This window comes from Telopea speciosissima, chromosome 5 (genome assembly GCF_018873765.1).
Source record: "Telopea speciosissima isolate NSW1024214 ecotype Mountain lineage chromosome 5, Tspe_v1, whole genome shotgun sequence".
NCBI classification, from domain to species: Eukaryota; Viridiplantae; Streptophyta; class Magnoliopsida; order Proteales; family Proteaceae; genus Telopea; species Telopea speciosissima.
Genome location: NC_057920.1, coordinates 35,697,428 through 35,721,151, shown reverse-complemented (window position 1 = coordinate 35,721,151; position 23,724 = coordinate 35,697,428).

The window sequence follows — 23,724 nt, the reverse complement described above, 5'->3', positions numbered from 1 at the left end:
TGCAGGTATAAAATATGACCTTTGACATACTATACATGTGTTGCTGCTGTCCCTTGCTTGATTCCTTAGTGTTCATGATGAATATCTGACCTTTGGCAGCTAAGAATAGCTGGGAACTGCCAAGGACTATACCAGATCTTCCATGCAAGTATGATGTATGGAAGATCTAGGAATTTTATCAGATTTTACAGGTTTATTTTGCTAATCTTGGGACCGAAACCTGGCTGTGCATGGCTGCACTGCCCAGTTAAACTGAGAACAGGCTGTTTGGAACCCAGAATCCTTGTCCTGACTGCATGGGACCAAACCCTATGCGAGGGTAGACTTGAATTAGTGTATTTCACCTATAATCAGCCTTGCATGTGGCTGAAACTAAGTCTGGGATGTTGGAAAAATCGTGGTTACTATTCACTAGGCTGTCTGGGCAGCCTCTGGCAGTCAAGTGGTGGACCCAGTTGAAAATCCACTTGTACCCAGAGTGAAGATCACCTTAGGGGGTACCTAATACCCTAACATGCATGGGGACGAGATTTGGTCACTGCCCGTGGTCAGCAACCTTGGAAACTCAGCCAGATTTCAATTTTGAAATCTCTGGGTGATGCACTGGGCGATGCAGACATCACCCAGAGACATCACCCAGTGAATGGAATTTGAAAGTTTTGCAATCCTGACTTGGGGGATTTCACCCATTGGCCATGTAACTGTATGGGAAAGTGTAAAATGACCTAAATGCCCTTTCCCATATCTGTTTATAGGAATACATGCTTAAGAACCCAAGTTGGCCCCGCAGAACTTGGAAACCCTGCCTGCGTTGGTCCTGTAGTACTGCCAAATTGGGGACAACACTGTAAGCCTAATGTAACCTAGGGTCAGGTATTAATACATAAATGACCATTTTGCCCCTAGGCCACCATCTCTGGATAATGCACCGGGACATAGGCCTAAGGCCCAGTGCAAGGCCAAGAGAATTCCAAGTGAAGACCAACTGTGCATCGGGTCAACCCAGTGAGCTTAGATCAACCCTATGACCTCCAAAAATAGTTGGAATATTAAAATAACAATTTTTTATTATATCTAGGATTTAATCCCGTGCTCGAGGCCTACAGCCAGACTGCAGTCGGAACTGAATTTTCAACTGAGTTCTTAGAACCAAACCCAGGTGAGTGAAGTATTATCATATATATGTGTAACTGTATTACTTTGCTGGCAATTAAGAATTCTAAATTTATAAATATGGTGTTATTTAAATTCTATTCAATTACTCAAATCATTATACATTAATTGTCTGTTGATCAACACTGTGATTCTTATCTGATGATTGTGAATGCTAGACTAGATGCCGTAATCGGCTTGGAAATAAGGCCGGTGGTCGCCCGTAGAATGGGATACTATTGACACCGCCCAACTCATACGATGCCATCTAGACATGGGGCTAGATTTTCATCACCCGTGCTACGTACCCTTGCCAATAGGAGTTTAGGTGTTAGATAATTGTGAGGACTACCGTAAAACCCTAGAGGCGTTTACGCCAGGAAGCCTCAGCACAGCTGGGATGCCCCAGGGCAGAATTGCCGGGAAGCCTCGGGCTAAAAGCTTGGGAAGCACTGAAAGGTGAATTTTTGGTGGAATGCCACATATGATGATTATGCACCGGTTCGGGTGATATTAAGTCGGTTACCTCACAGGAGTTAATCCAGAGGATCGGTCGGGCAGACCTGGGTAGGGAGATGCTGGAGCCGGCTGATCTTCTTCGCTAACTCAATGGGTGTATCGTGGGAAGGGGTAACCAAGCATGTACTAGGGATACATGTATTGGGGATTATAGTAGCACTAACCTGACTTAGTTGTAATGTTAGGTGGCTAATAAATAATCTGGACTTGCATATCATGTAGGATCATGTGGATTGTGGTTGCACGTGTATGCATAATGATATGTTTTGCTCACGAGCTCAGTGGGGCTCACACTCTATTATATATGTTTTTCTTTTAGATGATTCTGTAGGTGGATGCCGCTGTGGCATGGAGGCTCATTACGAGGAGGAGAGCCCTGGTTATTATGATGATATTGGTGTGGACCCCGACGGAGGTTGTGGAGATGATGCGTGCATTCTCGGTGGTCATTTGTGAAGACCATTGGGGAGTGCACTTGATGCTTTTTGTCTTGGGGACTCCTTTTTGTTTTTGTTAGGAGTTTATCCCCGTCTTGCTTGTGGTGCAGTTTTAGTTTTCTTTTCTTTTTGGGGTTGAGTCATCTCACCCTATATATATATGTATGTATTTTCTTTGGCTTTTGTTCTTGTCAGCTTTACTTCTCAGTTTGTGGATAGTTTGGGGAATGTATCAGAACAAACATATGTATGTATATATTAGCATCATTTCCTGTATCGCTACACTTTCTCTTTGTTATTATAATTATAGTTTATTTGCAACACTCTGATCTTGCTTATGGTAAAGTGATGAATGTGCGACTGTGAATGTATTAACTGCTTCTAGATCCGTGGGATTTGGCGGATTACCATTACACAATTTGGGTCACCTACCTAATCCTCCCAGGGGGTGGTTTGGGGTGTGACACCATCTGCTCATCCTCCTGTGGATCACCCCCTGGCACCTTCATCTTTAGTATGGAGGTCTTGTCAATAGGCCTGGATCTATCCCTCTCTGATGATGAATCGTCCCTAGGTGAAGAGGGAGGCACCGTAGATGATGATGATTATGAGTTCTCACTCTCAACCCGAAGCCTCTTCTGGGCTACGAACTTCCTAGCTGTGTGATGACTTGTAGACATTAGCCTACAAGAAGAAAAGAAAAAAAAAATTAGGGTTATGGGGAAAGTTGAGAAAACCCTAGCTATAACAATAAGAGGCTAAGAAAAGTTCTAAAATAGTAAAAATGATTAAGAAATCTTACCTACGCTTGCAAAGATTCACAAAAAATCCAAAGAAATGTGAGGATTTGGTGTGGAAATGGTCACACCACCCTCCAAATAGCTGCCCTAGGTGTTTAGAGAAGATTAGGATAAGAATGGTGTAAAATGGGCCCCTCTCGGACTGTTATACCTGTGCCCCGATTCTCTGGGCGATGGCATTGGGCGATGCATCCAACCCCCAGAGACATCGTCCAGTGATTATTTCTCTGCTGTTTTTGTGTTTCAACACATGGAAACTTTAGTATTACCTAAAATAACTTCAAAAAAACATGAAAATATGAAATTTTATAAATAATAATAAAAATAAAATAAAAATAAAAATTAATTAATAATTAATCAAACTAAATACATAGACGGACCCAAATTGGTTGGAATATAAACAGTAATTTGGGAATTTTTGGAGTAAAACACCTGGGAATTTGGAATTTCTTTTTTTTTTTCTTTCCTTATTTATTAAACTATATACTTTCTTCTATCTAAATAGATAAATAAATATATATACTCATAAGAAACGGTGTGTGTGTAAATAATTAATATTATGTGCCTAACACTGTGTTGTATGAACTAAGTGGTGCGATGCAATGCAAAACCAATCATAGATAAGTAGGTATGTTGTAATACGTATTTACGACACACGGTGACCGTAAGATATTACCATACCCACAACCTAGGTCAGCCAAGATTAGGGTCTAATAGGTTGTTTAGTCAATCTGAGCTTTCTAGACGCTAAGGTACCTCGAGCCAACCCAATTATATTTTTATTGATTATAGTCATTTAAATTTCAGTAGACATGTACTTAATTCTTTTAATTAAGTATAAATTGATGCTTAGAACCTTTTTATGACAGGACCCATTACCTCAGCCAAGGCTGGAGACCCTAGCATCATGATCTATATTAGACAACTACGAGAGAGACTGAGATGGATACGACTAGTACTACCCCGAGCCGAGAACCAGTTAGACTTTTACCTAGCCCTTGCTACTATTAGTGGACCAGGGGAACGAGATTTCTATCTGTCCTTAGCCGAGGAAGTTAGAGCTGACATAGAGTACCTGCTTGCGATGGAATTTGTGACCGGTAGGAAGCTGGAATTGCTTGCCTGTTAGACCAGGTAAATAACTAAGAGTCTTCTATTTAAAAATTTGAAGTCTCTCATATAGTGTCATGCATAGCACATCATTACATAAAATATTTAAGAAAGAGAACATAATAGATGAAAGAAACACCTCATAATAAACAAAGAAGACATATCTAACAATCCACCTTACTGGTGTGACTCATGAAATTCACTGGAACTATGGACTAGGTTTGTACCTGCACTAACTAGGAAATAATTGTTGACCCCGATGAGCAATATTGGAATATTGAACATGCTCCTCTTTTCAGAGTAGCAACAATGGTCAACACAAGAAGAAGTTCTCGTGGTGGTCGCAAAGGAAAACATCCTCGGGTTATATCGGAGGTTGAATTGCCAAATGGGACTAAGGCTCAAAACTCTGAAGCATCAGTTGCTTCGTCAGAGGCACCAATGGCTGCATAAGCCACTGCTGCAGCACCTCAGCCAAATGTGGCAGCCGGCGATGTAACTGCATTCATGACCACTACGATGCAGACCATGCAACAACAACAAGAATTGCTTGGTTAGATGTCTACACAGTTTGCAACCATGATGCATGAGCGTGCGGCACCACCACCACCACCCAACCGGGCCGTACTATTTCCTCCACCTGTGCCTCAACACTTAGTGAAAAACTCAATCGCCAAGGTTATGGAGAGATTCAAGAAGCTTCAACCACCCACGTTTTCCAAGATAACTTCCAAGGCAATGCAGCCAGAACGGTGGATTAGTGCCCTAGAGAAGGCATTTGAAGTACTTGAGTGTACGGACGCACATAAGCTGATTTGTGCGGGGTATCAGTTACAGAATGAGGCTGAAGCCTAGTCAAAGGCTACAAGGCCCAATTTGGAACCCACTCACCCGAATCCCACGTGGGAGCAATTTAAAGAAGTTTTCTTCAAGAACTACTTCCCAGAGAGTTTCAGAGATAGGAAAGAAGTTGAGTTCACCGCACTGGTGCAAGGAACCAAGTCGGTGTTAGATTATCAACAATGGTTTGAAGACCTGTTCCATTTTGCTTCGGAGCACTTGAAAGGGGAAGTTAGTAAGGCAAAGAAGTTTGAGAAAGGACTCAAGACTTAGATTGGATCAGTATTGTCAATCATGGACATTCGGGACTATGCTCAGATGGTCGACAAGGCAAAGAAGATGGAAGATAGATTTAAAGAGAAAGAGAAAGAGAAGGCTACGAAGTCACCTGGGTTGAACAAAAGGCCAAATAATTTTCATACTTTTGGGTGGCCAAATAAAGCTTATCGAGGAACAAGTTCAAGCCCTAATCCGACTCCGTATAGTAGGCCAAACGTGGGTCAGAACCATTTTTGCCCCACTTTCAATCGACCTGCTCAACCGACTGTGAGTCAAACGACAACAACCGCTTCGTCAGGCTGACCAGCTACCAGTCAAGTGAGCCAAGCCTCAACACCTGCTGTTCCACCCTATAAGTGTTACCTGTGCAACAAGGAAGGGCACATGGCTAAGGAATGTAGATCGTGTGGGTATGGCACCAACTCGCCGAATCAGCCCTACGCTAGACCTTTTCAGCCACAAGACAATCGGACCCGAGGAAAGGTGTTCACAATGATGGATGAAGAAGCTGAGGTAAACCCCGATGTATTGACAGGTAAGTTGCTGAACACTACTGAACTTATAGGGAATAACTGGTTTACTTCATGTAATCTAAATTATATACACGAACCCTAGGTACCCTGAGTGTCTCGACCATACCTGCACGAGTACTATTCAACTCGGGTGCATCCCACTCTTTCGTACTTTTGTGAGTAGGATGAAAGATCAACCGAGATACATCAAGCACGAACTAGTAGTCAGCACACCGACGGGTAGTGTCGTGAGTTTGAAAGAGGTATACGACCCCTGTCAGATTGAGATTTGTGGGAAGAATTTAACCGCACGGTTGATAAAGTTTAATATGAAGGATTTTGACGTAATACTAGGCATGGATTGGTTGTCCACCTATGGTGCAAACGTCTTGTGTGCAAAGAAGAAGATAGTGTTTAAGATGGAAGATGGGTCAATTTTCACCTATCAAAGTGAACCAAGAAGGAAACCCAAAAAGATAACCTTATCTGCCCTCCAGGCGCGAAGGTTGCTAGAACTTCAAGACCTGCTAAAGGAATTGCAAGTTCAACTTATCCAAGGCATCTTATCGGATGGCGCCAACCAAACTGAAGGAATTGCAGGTTCAACTTCAAGACCTGCTAAAGAATCGATTTATACGACCCAACGTATCACCCTGGGGAGCACCCGTGCTGTTTGTGAAAAAGAAGGATGGTAGTATACGGCTATCTATCGACTACCGTGAGTTAAATAAGTTAACCATTAAGAATCGATATCCATTGCCGCACATCAATGACCTATTTGATCAGCTACAAGGAGCAAGAGTTTTCTCCAAAATCGATCTCAGGTTGGGATACCATCAATTGAAGATCAAAAGTGGCGATATTCACAAAACGGCATTCTGAACTCAATATAGACATTACGAATTCCTAGTTTTGTCGTTCGGATTAACCAACGCCCCGGTAGCATTCATGGACATGATGAACAGGGTATTCCATGACGTGTTGGATAAATTCATCATTGTGTTTATTGACGACATTTTGGTGTACTCTAAGACTGAAGAGGAACACGCTCGACACCTTATTTTTGTGTTGCCGTGGTTGCGGGAACACCAACTTTACGCCAAGTTTAGCAAGTGTGAATTTTGGCTTCACCAGATTGGATTCCTGGGACACATCGTCACCAAGGACGGCATTAAAGTAGACCCTGAAAAGGTGAAACCAGTTCTCGAGTGGGAGACTCCGAAGAGTGCCACTGAGATTCGAAGTTTCTTAGGATTGGCCAGATATTACCGACAGTTTATTGAGAATTTCTCACGGATTTTGGCACCCATGATAAAACTTACAAAGAAGGGTGCCAAATTTGAATGGAATGAAGCATGCGAGAAGAGTTTTCAGGAATTAAAGAACCGATTGGTAACAACTCCAGTCTTGACCATTCTGGACGGCATCGGAGGAATGGTAGTATATAGTGACACATCCAGGACAAGATTGGGTGGCGTCCTAATGCAGAAGGGAAAAGTAGTCACCTACGCCTCCAGATAATTGAAGGAACATGAAAAGAACTACCCTACTCATGATTTAGAATTCGCAGTGGTAGTCTTCGTGTCAAAGATATGGCGGCATTACCTATACGGTGAAAAGAGTGAAATCTTTAGCGATTACAAAAGTCTGAAGTATTTCTTCACCCAGAAAGAGTTGAACACGAGACTGAGGCGGTGGTTGGAACTGGTGAAAGATTATGATTGAGAAATTCAGTACCACCTTAGTAAAGCCAATGTTGTTGCTGATTTGTTAAGTAGAAAATCTCACACTGCATCTCTTGCTTCATTGGTTATAAGCGAACAATTATATGAAGAAGCTCGAAAGCTTGATCTAGAACTCGTGATCAAAGGACCAACTATACAATTAGCAGCTATGGATCTATAGCCATTGATACAAGAAGAGGTAATTACGAAGCAACCATTGGACCCCGAGCTGGCCAAGATTATTTGGGAAGTACAACAAGGAGTCCACAAGGATCCAAATTTTTCCTTGGCTCGTGATGGTGCACTAAAGTTTTGAGACAGGTTGTGCGTGCCTGACGATTATGATATCCAAGATCGAATCCTTAAAGAGGTGCACAACTCACCCTATACAATTCACCCCGGAAGTACAAAGATGTACAAGGATTTGAAGAATTATTACTGGTGGATGGGGATGAAAGAGACCATAGCAATATACGTGTCCAAGTGCCTCACTTGTCAACAGATAAAAGCAGAGAGACCCCGACCATATGGATTATTGCAACCACTTCCTATACCTGAATGGAAGTGGGAAAGGATCACTATGGATTTCATGACAAACCTGCCCAACACTAGAAAGGGCATGAATGCGATTTGGGTGATTGTAGATGGACTGACAAAGGCAGCTCACTTTATACCAATCAATATAAGTTATTCTATGGAGAAGCTTGCCCAACTATATATAGAGAATATAGCCTACTTACACGGCGTGCCTGTCAGTATTGTGTCTGACAAAGACCCTCAATTTACCTCAAGGTTCTGGAGAAATTTGCAAAAGGCATTGGGATCTCAACTAAATCTTAGTACAGCTTTCCATCCATAGACGGACGAACAGCCAGAAAGAACTATTAAAACTCTGGAGGATATGCTCTAGGCCTATGTGTTGGAAATGAACAATAGTTGGGATGCTCACATACCTCTAGTGGAATTTGCATACAATAATAGTTATCACTCCACTATTGGCATGGCACCATTCGAAGCTCTCTATGGTCGGAAATGCCAAACTTAGTTATATTGGGATGAAGTTGGCGAACGAAAATATCTCGGGCCTGAGATGATACAAGCAAACTGTGATAAGGTGGATGTCATAAGAGAGAAGATCAAGGTAGCCCAGTCAAGATAGAAAATTTATGCGGATAATCAAAGGAAAGACATTGAATTTGAAGTCGAAGAAAAAGTGTTCCTCCGAGTGTCTCCAACTAAAGGATTGCTACGTTTCAACAAGAAAGGCAAGTTGATCCCAAGATTCATCGGTCCTTATGAAATTCTTAATAAAGTGGGACCTGTAGCATACCGATTGGCATTACAACCATCTTTGTTGGGCATCCTTGATGTTTTCCATGTGTCGATGCTAAGAAAGTACATCAACAACCCAACGCATGTACTATCAACTGAACCAGAATAGATGTTCGTGGATATGACCTACGAAGAATAGCCCACGAAGATATTGGACAGAAAGGAGCACAATCTCCGTAACCGCACGGTCGCCTTTGTAAAGCTTGGATGGGGAAACAATCTGATAGAAGAAGCTTCATGGGAACACAAAGAGGAAATGAAGGAAAAGTATCCTCAACTCTTCGAATTGCAAGGTAAGCAAATTTTGAGGATGAAATTTTTGTAAGGTGGGGAGAAATGTCAAACCCTACCCCTGACTTACTGAAATCTTGACTGAAGGACGGGAACCCCAGGCATGGCCTCCAAGAACACTGTGGAGTATCACTCCAGTGAGTGAAATTGATGAAGAAACCATGTGCAAGTCTTCCTACATACCTGTTAGAAGATGGACAGCTGACCCCTGCAACTGCACAGCTCATAGCATAATATATTGACTGAACTCCAAGTATTCTTTCTCCTCTCCATAACTATGGGACCCACCCCTGGAAATGTGTGTAAAGAACCTTAAATGGCATGTGGGGACAATGCCCTAACCATGGGTCAAACCCCTGTGCAAGCCCACAGAGTTTCAGCCTTGCTGAAATCTCTGGGCGATGCACTAGGCAATGCAGACATCACCCAGAGACATCTCCCAGAGTGCAAAATAGCATTATTTAATGGATTTAATTTGTGGGGACCACCCATATTGGACATGGGCACCCTCCATAGGTTGAGGGGAGTCTAAGGGACCACCTCATACCCCTGGACCACTGTGGACCCCACCAAAGTACCTAGAATGGCTGAGAATGCAATAAAAAATGCAGTTTCAAAAGAGGCCTTATTAGCCAAACAGGCCTTAGTCAGGCTGGGCCTATAAATAGGTGTACCTCAGCTCATTTTAGAGCTCTTGGTACTGTTCAAATCGTGGGAGAGAAAAGAAGAGAGAGAAGAGAGAAAGAAGAAGAAGAAGGAAGAAGGGGGAAGGCAGCCTTGCATCCAAGGACAGATTTCGATCCTTCTCAGACCTGTGTAGGTATAAATAACACTGCTCATACCTGCTACTACCACTGATTCATATGTTTTGTTAAGTTTTCTGCTCTCTAGAAGCCCAGAACAGCTGGGAACTGCCATGGACTATCCCAGATCTGCCATGCAAGCATGATGCATGGAAGATCTGGGGATTTTATGTGATTTTACAGGTCTATTTTACTGATTTGAGAACCAAAATCAAACTGTGCATGGCTGCACTACCCAGTTGCACTGAAAATAGGCTGTTTGGAGCCCAAAATCCTTGTCCTGACTACATGGGACCAAACCTGTCAAACCCTGCCCCTAACTGACTGGAATTTTGATTGAAGGATAGGAACCCCTAACCAGGCAACCAAGCACACTGTGGAGTATCACTCCAGTGATTTGGATTGATGAGGAAACCCTGTGTGGATCATCCTACATGCCTGTCAGTAGATGGATCACTAACCCTTGCAGCTACACATCTCACAACATTATGTATGGCCTGGACTCCAGGTAATCTCTCTCTGCTTCATAAATGTGGGACCCACCACTGGAAAACTATGTAAAAACTCCAATTGGCATGTGGGGACAATGCCCTAACCTTGGGTCAAACCCTTGTGCAAGCCCCACTGAGATTCAGCCTTGCTGAAATCTCTGGGCGATGCAAACAAAGCCGAGAGACATCGCCCAGAGTGCAAAATAGCATATTTAAATGATTTTAAATTATGGGGACCACTCATAATGGACATGGGCACCCTCCATAGATAGAGGGGAGTCTGAGGGATCACCTGGACCACTGTGGACCCCACCAGTGTGCCCAAAATCACTGAGTTTTCAAAAGGGGCTTAATAGCCAAACAGACCCTAGTATGGGCTGGGCCTATAAATAGATGAGCCATGGGCTCACTTTGAGCCTTTGGTACTGCTCATTTCATGGGAGAGAAAAGAAGAGAAAGAAGAGAGAAAGAAGAGAGGAAGAAGAAGAAGAAAGAGAGGAAGGAAGGAAGAGGGGGAGCTGCTCACACCTGAGCCCAGATTTCGTGGCACCCAAGCTCAGCTCAGGTATACAGATCTGTGCACAAACTTGCTGCTCCTTTTGATGCCTGTGTTTTGGATGATTTTTGCTCTTTGGCAGCCCAGAATAGCTAAGAATTGCCTAGAACTACTCCAGATCTGCCATGCAAGCATAAAGCATGAAAGATCTGAGATTTTTGAGTAAAAATATAAGTCTGATATGTTGGTTCTGGAGCTTAAATCTGGCTGTGCATGGCTGCACTGCCAGATGCACTGTTATTTGACTGATTGGAGCCCTGGATGCAAACCCTGGCTGCATGGGACCTAACCCTAGGTAGTAGCAGCCTTGAATCACTATTTTACATCTGTTTACAACCTTGCATGTGACCAAATCCAGGTCTGTAGCTGTGGAATAATATTCACTGGGCTGTCTGGGCAGCCTCTGGCAGCCTAGTGGTGGGCCCAGTGGAGAATCCACATGAACCAAAATGGAGATCACCCTTGGGGGTACCTAACACCCTAACATGCATGGGGAGATGTTTTGGTCTCTGCCCATAAGCAGCAACCTAGGAATCTCAGCCAAATCTTGGTTTGAAGACTCTGGGTGATGCACCCAATGCCCAGAGCCATCGCCCAGTGAGTGAAACACTGCTGTTTTGGCATTCTGACTTGGGGGACCTCACCCAGTGGCCATGGTACTGTGTGGGAAGGTGGAAAATGAACTAATTGCCCCTCTCTACTTATGTTCATATGAGGGAATGCTTGGGAACCCAAGTGGGCCCCACAGGACTTGGAAACCCTGCCTGTGCTTGGTCCTGCAGCACTGTCAAGATTAGGATAGCACTGTAAGCTTATTATATCCTAGGGTCCGGTACTAACACTATAAATGACCATTTTACCCCTAGCCTACCATCTTTGGATGATGCACCCGGACATAGGCCTAAGGCCCAGTGCAAGGCCCAGAGAATTCCAAGTGAAAACCAACTGAACACTGGGTCAACCCAGTGAGCTTAGGTTAACCCTAGGACCCTCAGAGATAGATTGGAATATTAAAATAACAATTTCTGATTTATATCTAGGATTTGATCCCACACTCGAGGCCTACAACCAGACTGCTGTTGGAACTGAAATTGCAACCGAGTTTTTAGAACCAGACCCAGGTGAGTGAAGTATTATCATATGTGCATGTGTAACTGTGATACTATGCCGGCAGTTAAAAATTTTAAATTTTAAATGCTATGTTACTTAATGCTGTTCAATTACTCAAATTACTACACAATGATTGTTTGTTGATCAACACTGTGAATTTTATCTGATGAATGTGAATGTTAGACTAGATGTCGTAGTCGGCTTGGAAATGAGGCCTGTTGTAGGTCGTAGAATGGGATGTGGTTGACACCACCTGACTCATACTATGCCATATAGACATGGGGTTAGAGTTTCATCACCCGTGCTACGCACCCTTGCCAACAAGAGTTAAGGTGTTGGATGCCTGTGAGGGTGACCATATGTGTATATGAGAAAAGAAATGAAATGAAATGAAAAGCAATGTGTTTGCACCGGAATGGTGATTATAGGCTAAAGCCAAGAAAGAAAAGAAAAGAGAAATGTGATGGATTGCCCTACAGGTTAATCAAAGAGGGCTGGTCGGGCTGACCTTGGTGAATGAATGCGGGAGCTGACTGGTCCTCTCCGATAACTCAATAAGTGTATTACGGGAAGGGGTAACCAAGCCCACACCAGGGATACATGTATTGGGGATTGTAGTAGCACTGACCTGACTTAGCTGTATTATTAGGTGGCTAATAAATAATCTGGACTTACATATCATGTAGGATCAAGTGGATTGTGGTTTCACGTGCATGCATGATGATATGTTTTGCTCACGAGCTCAGTGGGGCTCACACTCTGTTATACATTATTTTTCTTAGATGATTTTGCAGATCGATGCCGCTGTGGCATGGAGGCTCATTACGAGGAGGAGAGCCCTGGTTATTAAAATGATATTGGTGTGGACCCCGACAGAGGATGATGCGTGCATTCTCGGTGGTCATTGATGAAGACCGTTGAAGAGTGCACTTGATGCTTTTTGTCTTAGGGACTCCTTTTTACTTTTGTTAGGAGTTTATTGCCATTCTGCTTGTGGTTCTGCTGAAGTTTTTCTTACTTTCTTTTTTTTTTGGGGGTTGAGTTATCTCACCCTGTATATATATATATATATATATGTTTGTATTTTCTTTGGCTTATGTTCTTGTCAGCTTTACTTTTCAGTTTGTGGGTAGTTTGGAGAATGTATCAGAATAATCATATGTATGTATATATTATCATCATTTTCCGTATCGCTACGCTTTCTCCTTGTTATTGTAATTATAGTTTATATGCAGCACTCTGATCTTACCTGTAGTAAAGTGATGAATGTGGGACCATGAATGTAATAACTGCTTCTAGATCCATGGGATTTGGCAGATTGCCGTTACGTAATTCGGGTCACCTACCTAATCCTCCCAAGGGGTGGTTTGGGGTGTGACAAAACCCTAGGTGATGGCAGACTTAAATCAGTATATTACACCTATAATCAGCCTTGCATATGGTTGAAACCAAGTTTGGAAAGTTGGAAAAATCGTGGTTACTATTTACTAGGATTGTCTGGGCAGCCTCTAGCAGCCAAGTGGTGGGCCCAGTTGAAAATCCACTTCGACTAGAGTGAAGATCACCCCTGGGGGTACCTGATACCCTAACATGCTTGGGGAGGAGGTTTGGTCACTGCCCATGGCCAGCAACCTTGGAAACTCAGCCAGATTTCGATTTTGAAATCTCTAAGCGATGCACTGGGCGATGTAGACATCACCCAGAGACTTCGCCTAGTGAATGGAATTTGACAGTTTTGCTGTTTTGACTTGGGGGACTTCACCCATTGGCCATGTAACTGTATGGAAAGGTGGAAAATGACCTAAATGTCCTTTCCCATATCTGTTTATAGGAATACATGCTTGAGAACCCAAGTGGGCCCCGTAGGACTTGGAAACCTTGCCTATGATTGGTCCTGCAATACTATCAAGTTGGGGACAACACTGTAAGCCTAATGTAACCTAGGGTCAGGTATCAATACTATAAATGACCACTTTTCCCCTAGGCCACCATCTCTAGATGATGCACCGGGACATAGGCCTAAGGCCTAGTGCAAGGCCCAAAGAATTCCAAGTGAACACCAACTATACACCGGGTCAACCCAGTGAGCTTAGATCAACCCTAGGACCTCCAAAAATAGTTTGGAATATTAAAATGACAACTTTTAATTTATATCTAGGATTTGATCCCGCGGTCGAGGCCTACAGCCAAACTGCAGCTGGAACTGAAATTGCAACTGAGTTCTTAGAACCAGACCCAGGTGAGTGAAGTATTATCATATATGTATGTGTAACTGTATTACTATGTCGGCAATTAATATTCTAAATTTATAAATGTTGTGTTATTTAAATTCTGTTCAATTACTCAAATCATTACACATTGATTGTCTGTTGATCAACACAGTGATTTATATCTGATGATTGTGAATGTTAGACTAGATGCCGTAGTCGGCTTAGAAATGAGGCTGGTGGTAGCCCGTAGTATGGGATACAGTTGACACCGCCCGACTCATACAATGCCATACAGACATGGGGCTAGAGTTTCATCACCCATGCTACGCATCCTTGCCAACAGGGGTTCAGGTGTTGGATAACTATGAGGACTACTGTAAAACCCTAGAGGCGTTTATGCTGGGAAGCCTCAGCACAGTTGGGATGCCCCAGGGCAGATTTGTCGGGAAGCCTCGGGCTAAAAGCTTGGGAAGCACCGAAAGGTGAATTTTTGGCCGAATGCCACATATGATGAGTATTCACCGGTTTGGGTGATTTGATATTGAGTTGGTTACCTCACAAGAGTTAATCCAGAGGAACGGTCAGGCTGTCCTGGGTAGGGAGATGCTGGAGCCGACTGATCTTCTCCGACAACTTAATGGGTGTATCGCGGGAAGGGGTAACCAAGCCCGCACCAGGGATACATGTATTTGGGATTGTAGTAGCACTAACCTGACAATAACTAATCTGGACTTGCATATCATGTAGGATCATGTGAATTGTGGTTGCACGTGCATGCATGATGATATGTTTTGCTCACGAGCTCAGTGGGGCTCACACTCTGTTATATATGTTTTTCTCTAGATGATTCTGCAGGTGGATGCCGCTGTGGAATGGAGGCTCATTACGAGTAGGAGAGCCCTGGTTATTATGATGATATTGGTGTGGACCCCAACGGAGGTCGTGCCGATGATGCGTGCATTCTTGGTGGTCATGGATGAAGACCAGTGAAGAGTGCACTTGATGCTTTTTGTCTTGGGGACTCCTTTTTGTTTTTGTTAGGAGTTTATCCCCATCTTGCTATGGTGCAGTTTTAGTTTTCTTTTCTTTTTGGGGTTGAGGTATCTCACCCTGTATATATATGTATGTATTTTCTTTGGCTTTTATTCTTGTCAGCTTTACTTCTCAGTTTGTGGGTTGTTTGGGGAATATATCAGATCAAACATATGTATGTATATATTATCATCATTTCCCGTATCGCTACGCTTTCTCTTTGTAATTATAAATATAGTTTATCTGCAGCACACTGATCTTGCTTATGGTAAAGTGATGAATGTGAGACCGTGAATGTAATAACTGCTTCTAGATCCGTGGGATTTGGCGGATTGCCGTTACGCAATTCGGGTCACCTACCTAATCCTCCCAGGGGGTGGTTTGGGGTGTGACAGTTTCATTCAAACCTTCTATGCTTTTACAAATCCTTCCATAGATCACTTTCCAATTCACCTTTATTTTGCCGATCAAGCTAAATTCTTTTGCAATCTTTGGATCTATCTCTATTTTATGTAGAAAGACCGAAGCAATGACAGATTTACCCAACTGATCTTCCAATTCATCTTCGTTTTCTTTAAATTAGACCAGATTTGGTCTTCTTCTTCTTCTTCTTCTTGTTCTGCTTCAGAGATCCAAATCTATCTCCTTAGATCTCATTCTATGTGAACCTAACCTCCGATTCGGATGAACCTTCTGTATTCCAAGCGATGCACAATGAAATCGCGGGCGATCGAAGATGAAAACAAAGAAGAAAACATAGAAGAGAAATGACTGCGTTTTGTAAAGGAGAAGAAGACTTCAATCTCTCGACTTTAGAGGACGAATAACGCGTGGGAATAATTGTTGTTTTTTAATAATCAGAAATCAGATTTCTGATTTTTCCCCCTTTTGTTTTGAGTTCCTTATTTTGTTTGATTTTTGTTGGAATCAGTCGGAAAGAAGAAAGAAGAATGGGGTAGGCAGGGAGAGATGGGGAGGAGTGAGAGAGGAGAGAGATGATTTAGGTTAGGGTTAGGGTTAGGGTTGGGTTAAGGTTGGATACTCATGACCCTTGGATTAAGCAATGCCACATGTCACGATTGCAGGGGGTACTTACAAGAACTTACAGATGAGGGAACCTGATCGGAGAAAACCTGATCAAATAGTTTTTATGGTAAACCAAACGGTTACTTGTACAAGTAAATTTCATTTACAAATTGCTTAATTATTTAATTGGATTGGTTTTGTTTTATTTCCTTAATTATATCAATGGCCTTAAATGGTTACTCCTAATCAAATGGTAAGAAGACCGCCAACGTGGAATATACTCTACCTACAAGACAAAGTAGAGTTCTTCTCCCTAATAATAATAATTATTTTCTAGTATAAAGAAAGATAAATCAATGCAACTTGCAGCCCTAGCCTATAGGCAAGCTGTAGTGAGCTTGATTTTCTCACTAAAATTAACATGGGTTAAATTTTAGTATTATTGAAATTTGAAGCATGCTTGTATTAATAATGGATCTTGTATTTGTATTAGATCTTTTATATAGATCTTGTAGAATTGTAATGCATAGCACTTTTACCTCCCTATGTTAATAGGAGATTGATCTTCTGACTTGAATGAGAATAATCCATCTCTATTAGAATACACGGATCCTGAGAAAGAAGGCCGTATTAAGATTGTGATGGGGAGTTTAGCTCCTTTAACTATGATTGGAATAAAGAGTAAGGTCACAAATGATAGTAGTGGAAGGCATTAAGACTGAACTGAAAACTTTAGGGATTGACATTCAAGACAAAATCCTTGTGAGCTTTGTCTTTCACTATCTTCCTAAGGAGTTCGTTCAGTTTTAGTGTGAACATATGTCACAATACCAACATTGGTCAGTTGGTGACTTTATAACTATATGAATTAGAGGAGAAAAGATTAAAGATAGAAAATGAAGAAAATGAACTAGCTACCACACAGGAGGAAGGGCAAACGTCAAACCTATTGAGAATCAAGGCATAAATGAAGAAAATGAACTAGCTACCTCATATACAGAATGACAATGATGTAGTGCCTATTGAGAATCAAGGCATAAATGAAGAAAATGAACTAGCTACCACACAGGAGGAAGGGCAGTCAAACCAGACCTCATAACAGAATGACAATGATGTAGTGCCTATTGAGAATCAAGGCATAAAGACTACATTCGATTGTCCTTTTCTGTAGAATGAAAATATATGTGGTAATAGACTGCATAAAGTTTGAGAAAGGTTTGGAGAAAGGAATGATTCAAACTTAAGTCATTTTGAATCAAATCCTTTAAATTCTCATTATAGTAACTTGATGGATTAATTCTGATATAATAGTCCAGGTTTCCTTTTCAAGCAAAATTTTCTGAAGACGAAGCTGTTGACATTTAATGATCAGCATTTCTATTCAGCTAAAGAGATGCAGTCTCAAGTCAAGGCATTAGGAGTCTACAAATTTTTATTTTTCTGCATTTATTTGGAATTTGACAAAACTTTAGTACTCCATTGGTAGATCAGAACTTGAAATGATGCTTAAGTTTGCATCTTTTGAATTTAATTTTGCTTTTTTTTTGTAGTACAATGATTTCATTAATGGAAAACAATATTAATATAAGTTCTGATATTTAGGTGAATGGTTAATTAATGTGGTGCATTTAATTTTATATTTGAATGCATTGTTACTGTCTAATTCTGTATAGTGTTAGAAACTAATGAAGTACTATAAATAAAAATTTTCTAACTTTCCGCATTAGGAATTAAGTCATATTCCTGAATAAAAGAATTAAATTGTATGTAAACGGCAAAGTCTTTCAGTCAATACTTCATTAACTCTAGGACTTATTTGTTTATATTGATAAACATTTCAGCCAAGTCCAAAGGAGTATAAAGTATAGTGTTAAGTCTAAATAAATCATATTTGATAAACATTTCAGCTAAGTCCAAAGGAGTATGAAGTGTAGTGTTAAGTCTAAATAAATCATATCTACAGAAATTGTGAACTATTTTTCATACAATATCTGAACAATGGGAGATGTTTTATTTCTTTATTAAATAATCACATTGAGTATTTGTATATCTCATCTCATAAAGATAAAGCACTGGATTCTTTTTAAGAACTATTAAGTGAGGGTAAAGAAAACAAACTGATAAAGTGATTTATATAGTAAGTTCAGATAATGAAAAAGAACAATTTTTTAGATTCACAAATATGATCTAGACCAAGTCTACTAGCTTAATTGCTATTAAAGCAAGATATTATCGATCATTTGATCGGGATCTGTAGGTCAATGGCGTTGCTGTAAAAGGAATAAGACATTCCAAGACATGGTGTTACACCCGTAACCAAGTCATAACTAACTTAAACCTTTGTGTAGGGGCAGAACTCTATTATGTTGGTGACCTCTGGAACATTATCATGAAGCCAACCTTTAAGATCTTCCACATGTCGAGTGGCGAGCCAGTCGATGAGAGGTTTCTCGATAGGGATCGAGGAAGGTTGGTTGATGACTCCGCGTACATCAACCTTCCCCCAGGACCACCCCTCCCGAATGAGGGATGAAGGTACGTACCGTTCTCATTGTCGTGTCCCAATTATACCCCCCGGGTAAATGGTGTGCCGACCCATAGGTGTGACCCTTGATATCCCCTTAGTGATCGGGACCCACCCTGGAAGCCTAGGCATATTGGGGGCCTGAACTGCCAAGTCTGGGACTGGCGGATCATGCAAGAGCCACCAGCCCATGATCCGCCAAGTTGCGAGAATGTCTCTGTGAGGCTGATGGCTGCTTATCGCCATTGACTTAACCCAAGGCTTAGCCAAGGACTGAGCCTAGGTATTTGGGACCTCAAGGTTCACCATGGGCTACTAATCATGAACCTTTGGACCACTTGGGCTGCACCTTAAAGGCAAACCCATTTTTGAATCTTAGACTCAACCCCAAGCCAAACAAGACTTAGACCACTTATATAAACCAAGCAAACCCTATTCTCTTTCATTTCCACTCATCTCCAGCCCTTGAGAGGGAGCCAAAAACGTGGAGAGCAAGCTTGGGTGAGAGAAGGAGGAAGAAAGGAGGAGAAAGAGAAAGAGAGGGAAGTCTCCATCCCCATTGGAGCTATTCTTGAGATCACCACTCTTCCCCAACCAGCCCATCACTCACCAATGGAGTAGGAGTCCGTAGAGAGGCTGTTTTGGAGCTCAAGCTCAGCTTAGGGACTTCTCTCCTTGCTGCTCTTGTCTAGAACTCATTGTAAGCCATCTCTTCCACCTTGTTTCTACGCAAATCTATGAGGAATTTGTGTATGGGTGCCCAATCCATGCTCCTATCAAGGGACTTTTCATTTCTAAAGACCTAGCCCACTAATTACTACCTGTGTGAGCCAATAAATGCTCAAGGAGGGGCCAATCCCTCAGCTATTAGCTTAGGTAGCTTGGAAACCTCAAATGGACACCACTTCGATGGATGTTGGGAGCTTGGATAAAGCTCCAACCTAAGGGGCACAAGCCAGAGTCTTAACCAATGATCTAATTACTTCATTTGGATCTCTCAGTACCCCCCTTGCTGTCCCTGATGAGCCCCTGAACTCTGGCCCCAATTTGGGAGCCATTGGAGCTAAAGAAAGCTCTCTCGGACTCTGGCGGATGATGCATGATCCGCCAGACAGTACATCATCCTCCAAGACCAGAATGCTCTGTTTTGGTTGGTTCCAGCCTTGGGACCTTGTTAGGGCCACCTCTCACACATTACACCTTATTATTATGACATGATAGGCTGACGTACGCGTGTGGGTGGGACGTACATTGCACGAAGGTCCTTATTTCCCTTACGCGTGGTACTCGGTGAGTGGATTGAACACTTGAACTATTTTATGGAGTGTTTTTCATTAGACATCCAATTACTTATGCATGTTGAATTAATTAGGCATCATGAGCATGATTATCTCTCTTGTGTTATGTGTAATGAATGAGGGCGGGTTTATTTATGTATGAATAGTGACAGAGTTTAAAAATTGATCATGCTATTATGGGGGGAGGGGTGTAGAATATAAGATGCTTTATTTATAATTCTTTATTATGATGGATTATGGAATTGATTTGGGTGTGAACGGTCGACCGTTATCTCGGTAACATACCCGCCGTATTGTTACTTTGGTATGGGTGTAAGTCGAAAAATGAGAAGGTAGTGACCTCCGAATTAGGCACTACGGACTCAACTTCCGGATTACACTCGTAATGTGTAGAATTGTAATCATTATCATTGCATTCTATAGATGTCTGTTGGCTAGGAGGGGATGAACCCAATACTACGACCCTTCTGACAGGGGTGTAGGTGTCGGGCAAACCCATGGGTCCCGATCGTATTTCGGGGTAGCCCACCATGAAGTCATCGTTGTACTTCGGTAACGCCAGGATAGGGTTTGTAATGGGGGCTCGCAGACAATCTCGGTGAGCGAGTCCAATCTCGGGGGTTTCCAAGGTAACATGGGGTTAACATGGTCGGAATACCATCCGTTATGACACCGTTATTTGTCATTCATTTATGACACCGTTATTGTATCTATTTATGGCACCGTTATTGTCATCCGTTTATGGCACCGTAATTTGCCATCCATTTATGGTACCATTGGCCGATGATGCTCCCTATGTTATTGTAGTACTTGACCTGACTTAGAGTCTCATTGTTTGGGGGAACGGTTTCGATTAAGGACATTCATGCATCAGGCGTGGTGAGCGTATTTTAGCATGCATTGATGATGTATCTACTTTATGTACTGTGCTTGGTTTGATCGCTCGGTGGGCTTTGTAAGCTCATCCCTCGGGAACCTTTTTTTTTAGATATGGATACAGGGGTTGCTGACACTGTTGGAGGTGACTCGACGGTGCCCTCGGGCGAGGACTACTTGGCTTGGGACGCTCAACCGGATGTAGGGCTGACGTCGGATTATCTTTGTGATGATTGCACTCAGGAGGGTTCCTAGTTTGGGTTTGGGTACCACACTCGGTTCGACTTTTGGTACTTAGGAACTCTTGGATGATTGTAATAATAACTTGCACCTTTTACCTCCTCCTATCTTTTGGCATTAGTATTACTTATCTCTTATCCATACTTTTGTTGTTAAATGACTGAACTCTTTATGTTACTTATATGGTATTACTTAGACTTCCTTATTTATGATGGTCTTTATATGAAAATCCTTCTGCTAATCTCTGCTCTTCTTATTTCCCGAATAAGAGGCCGGGTTAATGTACATGTCATAGCAAGGGATGTCAATCCTGCCGAATAGCTTGGGATGTGGGTACTTTCCCATTATATTTCCCATGGTCATGAATTCAGGGTGTGAAACTTGGTATCAGAGCGACTCCTTGCCCTGTCATGTACATGACCAGTTCTATCCTATCTTGATCCATTCTGTGTTAGGTATTGAATAATAAAAACATTAGCAAGTACAATTAAGAAGACTAAGATAGAGATATATTGATGCTTGAAATTTTGAAATTTCACTAAGCAAGACCTTACTACATGTAGATAGGCCGTACAAGGCCGAGATAGCTGAAAAGATGGTCACAATAAGAAAGAAGAAAAGTACAAGTCCCTATTCACTCCCTCTACTGCCTAGGAACAATAGATACTAGAACTGGAAATTAATTAAAAAGCATAGGTACTAAGTAAATCCTAAGACTGATCTGCTGCCTTTCCCTTTCCCTTATCCTATGCTGAAGCTAACCCTGTCTTCCTTGAAGCAGCTCTGTCCATCATCATGCGAGACTCAATGTCCGCCAACCTCTGATTAGTATCGTCAAAGCCCGCATTCACTAGGGCTACTGCATCGTTATACTGGGCCTCAAACTTTTTCTCGATGGCTGAAAAGCCTCTCCTGCAATGCCTGCTCCATTGAGCCCAACCTCATCACCAGGTACCCCCAGCCCGGAGTGCTCGCCATATCTCGCTCTTCCCCTAGTGGGCGTGGTCCCTCAGAAACCTGGGAACTAGAAGCCCCAGCACCTCGACCTACGGTAGCTGCACCTCGGCCTGCAATGGCACCACCTCTCCGTCCACGACCCCGTGCTGCAGCACGTGTTGAGGCTCGGGTAACTCTAGCCTCGCTAACAACTGGAGGGGCTACTGCACCACCACCACCGTCTCCGTCAAAACTGTCCGTACTATCATCATCATCACCACCCCCTTGTGTCCTCTTAGGAGACAACTCTAGGCTCCCATCCTGTATCGTCATCTTCATCTTTGTTAGAGTAGTCCTGTTGATGGGGGTGACACCCTTGCCTAGCCAATCATTGTTCAAGGGAACATTGAATTGACGGAGTATGTGGGTGATCAACTTAGCATAGGGCAAGTTACCGTCGAGGGGCTACTCGCCACGATGTCCCATATTCCAGATGATCTCATTGGGAAGGCACAACGATATCCCCCTGTATAGACAGTAAGCGCAGTAGCTCTGCATATTGGATACCTACCAAGGGACGAGAAGTTTGATGTGTAAATAAATAAATATATATATATATATATATATATATATATATATATATATATGATAATGACATATGTCAAACCCTGCTCCTGATTGGCTGGATTTTTTATTGAAGGGTAGGAACCCTTGGCTAGGCAACCAGGATCACTGTGGAGCATGACTCCACTCAATGAGAACAATGAGAATACCTTGAACAGGTTTCCCTATATACCTGTTAGAAGATGGATAGTAGACCCCTGCAATTGTGCAGCTCACAATCTGATGTATGACTTGGATCCTAGGTAATCTCTCTCCTCCTTATAATGGTGGGACCCACCTCTAAAAAAGTGTGTCAAATCCCCTAATGGGCATGTGGGGACAGTACCCTGACTTAGGGTCAAACCCCTGTGCAAGCCCCTTTGAGTTTCAGTTGCTGGAATTCTCTGGGCCATGGCATTGGGCGATGCAGCAAGGCCCAGTGACATCGCCCAGTGACTGATTTTGAATATTTTAATGGATTTTATTTATGGGGACCATCCAATATGAGCATGGGAACCCTCCACTGATAGAGGAGAGTTTGAGGGACCACCTCATGCTCTCAGTTCACTGTGGACCCCACCGGTGAGCCCAGAATCAGTCGGAATCAGTTCAAAAACTGATTTTTAAAAAGGGACTTAGTGACTAAACAGACCTTAGTTGGTCGTGGGCCTACAAATAAGCAGGCCTGAGCTCATTTAGAGCTCTTATTTCCTGCTGAAACTGAGAGGAGAGAAAGAGAGGGAAAAGGAGAGAAAGAGAAGAAGAAGGAAGAAGAGGAGGGGGAGACCTGCTGTAGCCATCCCAGCCTGCAACCAAGCCTATTCTCAGGCTACTTCAGGTATAAAAATACCTATCCTCACTTGCTGTTCCCATTCCCCCTCTATATATACTATGTTTTTGCTTGTTGGGCAGCCCAGACTAGCTAGGGTTTGCCCAATATTGGTCCATGATCTACCATGCGCACCTTGTGCATGGAATATCTGAGATCTTTATGCATTTTTAATATTTTGTTTTGCTATACTT